We start from the raw sequence: 7,528 nt of genomic DNA, 5'->3' as shown, positions 1-7,528 counted from the left end.
GAAAAACGGTGCACCTGAATGAAAAGGCGCAAAAACAACAGAAAAAACGAGTGATACATGTGGCCTCAGATGTGCTAAATGACATTTATCATTTCAAATTGTCTAAATTTGACATTTTTTAGACATTTTTTAGTCCAGACGAAATCATACTTGAGGAAAACGGAAAGAAGTGACTTGAGACATTTGTGCAACATTTTTGAGACATTTGTCTAAAAAAAAAAGAAAAAGATATCTGTAAAATAAAAAACATTTACCGTATATACTCGAGTATAAGCCGACCCGAGTACAAGCCGAGACCCCTAATTTCAACACAAAAACTGGGAAAACCTATTGACTCGAGTATAAGCCGAGGGTGGGAAATGCATTGGTTACAGCCTCCCAGTATATAGTCTGCCAGCCCCTGTAGCATACAGCCTGCCCAGCCCCTGTAGTAGGAAAAAAAAATAACACTGTACTCATCTTTCCGACGTCCCCCATAGGTCCTCTTCTGTCTCAGACAGAAGAGGACCTACGGGTGACGTCAGAAAGGTGAGTTTTGTCTTTATTTTTTTAGTTGACTCGAGTATAAGCCGAGTTAGGGTTTTTGAGCACAAATTTTGTGCTGAAAAACTAGGCTTATACTCGAGTATATAAGGTAACACATGGAAAAAGTGAGATTGATAAATTACCAAAGAAGCAAATGGCAAAAAGACAAAAACAAGCTAAAACAAAGAGAGATAAGATAAATGACTCCCTTTAAATCACATTGGGCCACATGTATCACTCGTTTTTTCTGTTGTTTTTGCGCCTTTTCATTCAGGTGCACCGTTTTTGCGCCATTTTTGCGATTAAACGCCAAACTAGCCGCGCAGCAAAATTAACCAGCTTTTTCTTCATCTATCTTACCAATCCAGATGTTTTGCTGCGCCTAATGATATTCATCACTTGCAACGTTTTCATTTAGGCGCAAAAATGGGCGCAAAAACACTCCAGCCCGAAGGTGGCGTTATCTGAGAAGAAAGCACTGAGCCCCTTTGCAGAACAGCTCATTTCTAGCAGCAAAGCTCAGCCAGACACTGGAACATATAATAGATACATTAGATACACTGCAGACACTGGAACATATAATAGATACATTAGATACACTGCAGACACTAGAACATATAATAGATACATTAGATACTCTGCAGACACTAGAACATATAATACAGACATGAGATGCTCTGCAGACAGGAGCTGCAGACTCTATTTACAGTTCATCACCTTCTATTTACAAAACATTCTGCAAACTCCTGAGCTCACAGCAAGAGCAAGAGAGAAGAGAACTTTGCAGAAGTTTGCAGAATTTTGCAGATACTACAGACAAGTGTCCCCCATGTAATTCTGCACAGTATCACCAATGTGTCTGAGGGGGGTACTGTGCAGAATTACAGGGGTGCAGCAGGAGACCAGCACTGGGGGATCCCCTCCAGGAGAAGCCCCTGCTGAGGAGGTCACTGGGTGCAGGGTGTCACACACCTGGGTGCTGCTGAGGAGGTCACTGGGTGCTGGGTGTCACACACCTGGGTGCTGCTGTGAGTGTTACCTTCATTCTGGGCTGTGGGAGAAGCAGAGAGGAGCTTGTAGCAGGATGACATGTAAGTGCCTGAATCTAACATTGCGCCTAAAATTGCGCCTAAACTGTTTTAAAGTAAAGTGATTAATAAGAGGCAGAAAATTACCTTATCACAGATGGTTGTAGCTTGTGATAATTCTGGCAAAACAGTGCGCCAGAATTTAGGCGCAACTACTACACTTAGGCGCACAAGTGATAAATGTGGCCCATTTTCTCAGTTTCTCTGTGTTCTAAACATTTTTGATAAATATTAGAAATGAGTGGCTTAGATATAAAGAGGTTCCTTAGATGTGGACAAGTTGTGTCGCTGGATGCCAAAAGACAGAAAACATTTGAGCCATATTCAGGCATAAAACTAAGTCAGCGGATCAAAGGTGCAAAGTGAATCCGGACTTACCATCTCATCGCGAGGCACTTTGAAAAACTGGTGCAGTGTAACCTTTCTACTGTCTTACTTTTAGACAGTTTTTAAAACATTTATCATAGCAGGTAAAAAAACAAAAAAAATCTCACAAGTTTTTTTTTTCTTTTTAAAGAACGTAGCAAAAATCCTTCAATAAAGATGTTTACAGTTCAGCGTCATCATCATCTAGATATTACAGGAAACCAAATCTTCCAAGGGTTGTGAGAAAACCGTAATTTTAGGGAAGAGCATTACTGGTATCAATTGTTTTATCTTCTGCCATGTGTTAACATATTTGGGGGCATTTATCATCCAAGTGGTTTTGGATGGGCGTTAAAGAGGACCTGTCACCCAAATTTTCGGCACTAGGAGATGTTACTAAAGTAAGCAGCTCCTAGTGCTTGAACAAACGCAGCAGTGTTAGAGTGCGGGGAGGGGTACAGTGGAATTGTCGGACAGCTCGCAAAGCTGTCCTACGTATTCATGAGAGGGCGGGGTTGGGGGCGTGGCTAGGGGGCGGTGACTGCCATCTGACGCGCGGCAGTCACTGCCGGCCTATGGAGCGAGAGGGGTGGTCAGGGGAAGAGGCAGCGCCTCGGACCGCCCCCTCATGAATACATTGGACCGCTTTGCGAGAGGCTTCCGGTAACGCTATCACTCTAACACTACGGCGTTTGTTGAAGCATTAGGAGCTGCTTACTTTAGAAACATCTCCTGGTGCCGAAATTATGGGTGACAGGTCCTCTTTAAGGGGACATGTCCGATGGCTTCCTTTTCTTTGCGCTAAGGGAAAACCAGACAGCCGGACCCTCCTGATAGATCTGTTGGGGTTTCCATCATAGGCCGGTGCACCATGCTTGCCCTCCAATATGTACACGGTGGAGGTCCATCACACAGAAACAAAACCTTGAAATGAATCTTAAAATAAACAGATTTATCAAAAAGTGTCTTAAGTTAAGACAAAGTTCATTGGGGGACATTAATCATAGGGGGTCTCAGCTTCGCCTATTTTTGCGCCTGGTTTGTTCTCTTTTGGCTTGTGATCTATGATGGATCTGGTTCTGCCTTAGTAAATGCGTTTTGGAATTGTCGCATGTCCCGTTCATTAGCGCCTAATTGTATGCCAAATTTGTCTCAAATTTTTACCCTATAAAGTAAGTCTCATTTGAGACTAATAATGGAACAAGATTCAAAAAAGGTGACAGAACGTTCAGGACTTTATTTTTACACAAAACTGACTCATTGTGATGTAAGAGCAGAGACTAAAAGTTACAGATATTTAAAAAATAAATAAATCTTGCTTCTGTGAGTCTTTGCCTTTTTTATTATAATTTACATGAAATGGAGACTGATAATATTCTCAGATCTGTACAATAAGACAATAATCACTCCCAGAGATGATCCCACAGACAATGATGAAGTCGTTACTGGAGAAATTTTACATTTTAAAACTGCTCCGAAGTATTTTCCATGTTGCATAGAGGTTATTCTTCATTTGGCAAATGAAAACCTTTGTTTTTTGTAATGAAAAGTGAAGTTTTTTTGAAGTGCAGCTGCTCAGAGTAGAGGCATTTTTGCACCTTTTTTTGCACCATTTTAGGCGCAAATTAGTGATAGATCCCGTGCAAACATCTGTATAGGACGCACTCACTATGTCAGATAAGGCGCAGGGACCCAGAACCAATAAGTGCCCGACTTTGCCGTGCACCAGAAAATTGGCCAAATTAACGAACTGCGCCAGATTTTTGCGCAAAAAAAAAAAACGTCAAAAGCTGTCTAACAAACTATGATTAATGTCCCCCATTGTGAGATGGACAGTTTGATACAGCACCAGATTTATCATAGTGTCTGATGTTGCACAATAGATTTTGACTTTTTTAAACTTTTGAACTTTGCACATCCCTTAGTTTACACTAGAAAATGATGCCTAATTTTTACAAATTTTTGGGCCATTATAGGTCACACTGCCTTTTACCAGTTGGAGCTGGATAAAATAATTGATAAATGTGTTTTAAAACACTTTTTTAGGCACAAATTGTGATAAATTGTTCTGTAAACAGATTGATTCATCTGCCCCATAGACTTTATCATAAAAGTCATGGTCCTGACATAACATACAGGGAGCACTGGTGTTTATCTCCTACCAATCTGCTTTATTTTGAGTTGGGGACCAATGGTTGGATCAGCAAAGTACAGTACGGCCAATTTAGCACATTGGTGGGCCCAGTAAAAAAAGTTACAAATGTTCCCCCTACCTTTGTCCTGAGGGTAAACTATGGATATTTTAAGCCACAACCATAATCGCACCCATCTCCTCTGGAACCTTCCCATTTGCAGTCAGTCCCTCTGTACACCAACAAGTTAAAATGTCTGTCATTGTGTAACACTGTTTAATGCCCTCTAAGTTCCCATAGGGTCCTGATGAGAAAGAGGAAGTGATACTGGAGGCGGCTCCAGGTGCCATGGGGCCCATGCAGGTCACCATTGGCCCTATAGTTAAAGAGCAGAACAATAAGATAAGAAATTAGATTTTTTTACAGTTTCAATAGAGACAAAAAAAAAACAAGGGAAAGATGAGATGTAGGGAGAAAGTTTTTCATTGTTTTTTTTTTTTTGCTTTAAAAAAAATCTGGTAAAAGTTTATCCAGTATTTACAGAAGTTCTTCTTTTATAAAGCCTGAATAAGATTTTGTATTATTTTTATTGATAAAAACTAAATAATAAAGAAATAATAATATTTATGATTGAGTCGAAAGTTTTTATTTAAAAAAAAACTGCATTTTTTTTGTTACCCAAATCCCTCTGAACTGGTGCATGAACTAATAACTCTGATTAAATGTAATGATAAATAGTAGTAAGAAAAAGAGATTGGAAAAAAAACCTTCTAAAATAAATGAAAACCCCCTGGCAGCTCGGTGTAACTACCTTGGCTTGTGCCTTTATGACTCGAGTTGTATGGCTTCATTTGGCAGATTAAGTTGATTAGATAAAAATGTGTTAATTTTTTTTTGCTCGCAGGTCTCCAAATAAAATCCTCTACGGAGAAGATCTTGGATATTTATGGAACGTCACTTTCCACCTTGTAATTGAATACATCGTCCGATGTCACCGAGTGCTTTAACACCAGAGGTTAACAGATAATGTGCACGTCAGGAAGAGACTGAATGATTCAATCACCGATCCCTCGTCCGACGGCTTCTGATTCTGTCCGGTCAAGGCAAGAGGTGTCGTCGCTTATTGAATAGAAATACTAATGCATATTTTATTGGGTCAGAGGAAGGAAAGGTAATTACTTGTCAAAAGGTGTATCCGAGACCTGATGAATGGGAACAGACAGGCAGATGTGGATGGGTTAACAAGGAGTATGGTGGAAGGGGCAAGGTTAAGTTAATTTCCATGCCAATTGTGTTTCAGAACCTGATGGTTACTCGTGTTCATTAACATCCTGCAGGTTTTCCTGTGTTTTTCTCCTGGAGCTATATGAAAGGTCCAGCGCATTGGGATAACCAATAACTGCAATACATACATGTTATAACTACGTAGCCAACCGCGAGCATAGCCAAATTGTATATTCTATTGCTCAACACAATCCCTATCCCCATGATATCCCATGAGCATAATATTTACTGCTGTATTTAGGGATTTAACTTCTATAGATTGTCAAAAAAAATCTCAAAGAAAAATGATCGTCTTGGTGAGAATCTGATCACCCCAGATTCTGTTCCAGACAAGTCATGACTAGTAATGAGAGGACCGGTTGGAATTTTAAGAATCTGTTCAGAACCTGGACCCAAACCTCCACTAGTAACTCTCTAAACTAGAGCAATGCACCACAATTTTGGGGAGGGTTGTTGTTCTTCCCCAAAATGGCCGCACCCTGCGCCACCGGCATGGGGGATACGCCACCGGCAACTTTGCTAACAACATTAAAAAAGTTAACACCACTAAATTGTGGGAGTTAACATCATGGGGATGGGAGGGTGCTGGGTTGGAGCCGAAACCGAACTTCTATTGAAGTTTGAGGTTGGGTCCACTCAACACTAGTCAATACATGTCTGGTATCTCTGAGTTAAAGGACATCTACCACCAGGATGGAAGACTGTATGCAAATGAGCCAGAGGGGCTCCAGGATACATTAACACTTATGTCCTTTATCCTGGTGGTAGATGCCCTTTAATGACTGATTTAGGATAAACCTGGTAAAACAGCACCATTCCAATGGATAGTCATCCATCTAACATAAACAGGATTTAAAGGGAAGTCTCACTGGAAAACCCGTAGATTGGCAGGTGCCAAGGTAACGTAAAATTATTTTTAATGTAGCGACTGCGCTCCCTCTTCCCTACACCATTCTTCTCCTTAACTTATCCTTGAACCAACTGGCTAGGTCAAAAGTGTTATCAGTCATGTTACCGCTGTAGCCAATCATTGGTCTCGTCAATCACAGACGGGGGAACAGAGGGAGTCGTGCTGATGGATCCAATGGACTATGAAATCCCTGAGTTTTCCCTTTGATACTGATATTGCCAGTTCATATTTAACATCCACTTGCACAAGCCAAGAATATACATATCCTAAAGCTTTAATAAATCTTGTGGTTGTACTTCGCTGTGTAACGTTATACCATGAACGGACTGGAGCCAAACATGAAAGTGGATCACCAGTGGTGAGTTTGGATCTGTACATAACACGATATTTGGAGATTTTGTGTCCATAAGTCACAATATAAATTAAGCTATAATCGTAATATACACAGAATATTCCAGGATAACTGCAACTAATAGCTAAGTATAGACTTGTATCCAGGGAATTTCCAGGATAAGGTTAGTAAGTATTTCTTTCTCAAATGTATGGGTATTTGTTATCATGTGTAAGGGTTTATGTTGTATTTTTCCTTTTTGGCTTTCTATTAAATTAAAAAAGTCTCTAAAATATAGTAATATCTCATTTTACGCAAGCATATCCATTCAGGTTATTCCGTGGGACTACTTGTAACATAAATCATATACATGCACATGCACTAAAACTTTAATACATTGACTGATGAAGGAAGGATCAACAGAATGTAGTAGGTTTGTCAAAAAATACACCCCTTTAAGGGGGGGAGTCTAGCACTTCTACCAAGTAGTAGCATTTTGTAGAGAAATGCACTTTAATTTACAGATTTCCTGTCTATTATGCAATTTCCAAGATATTCCCAGTTGAAATGTTATGCTAATGAGGCAGTCGGTGCACCTGCACATGTCCTCTTTACACGGAGCACTGCTAGTCCTGCCTAAATCATTTCACTCCTCTTCTAGTATCACCACGTGTTTCTTGCCCGGATTAATCTCCTGCTTATCTGATGGAGAATTTGCCAGTAATAACATGCACCGCAGCTGCTGTGGATACAACCTGGGTGCCTCATTAGCATGTGGATTAAACTGGGAAATCCTCGGAAATAGTATAAAGGACACAAATAATAAAGGTTTGTTGGAAATCACAGTAGATTTCTCTACAACATCCTGCCAACATGTGTTTGTTTAGTTTAG

This window comes from Engystomops pustulosus, chromosome 11 (genome assembly GCF_040894005.1).
Source record: "Engystomops pustulosus chromosome 11, aEngPut4.maternal, whole genome shotgun sequence".
NCBI lineage: Eukaryota > Metazoa > Chordata > Amphibia > Anura > Leptodactylidae > Engystomops > Engystomops pustulosus.
This window is presented reverse-complemented; position numbering follows the sequence as displayed.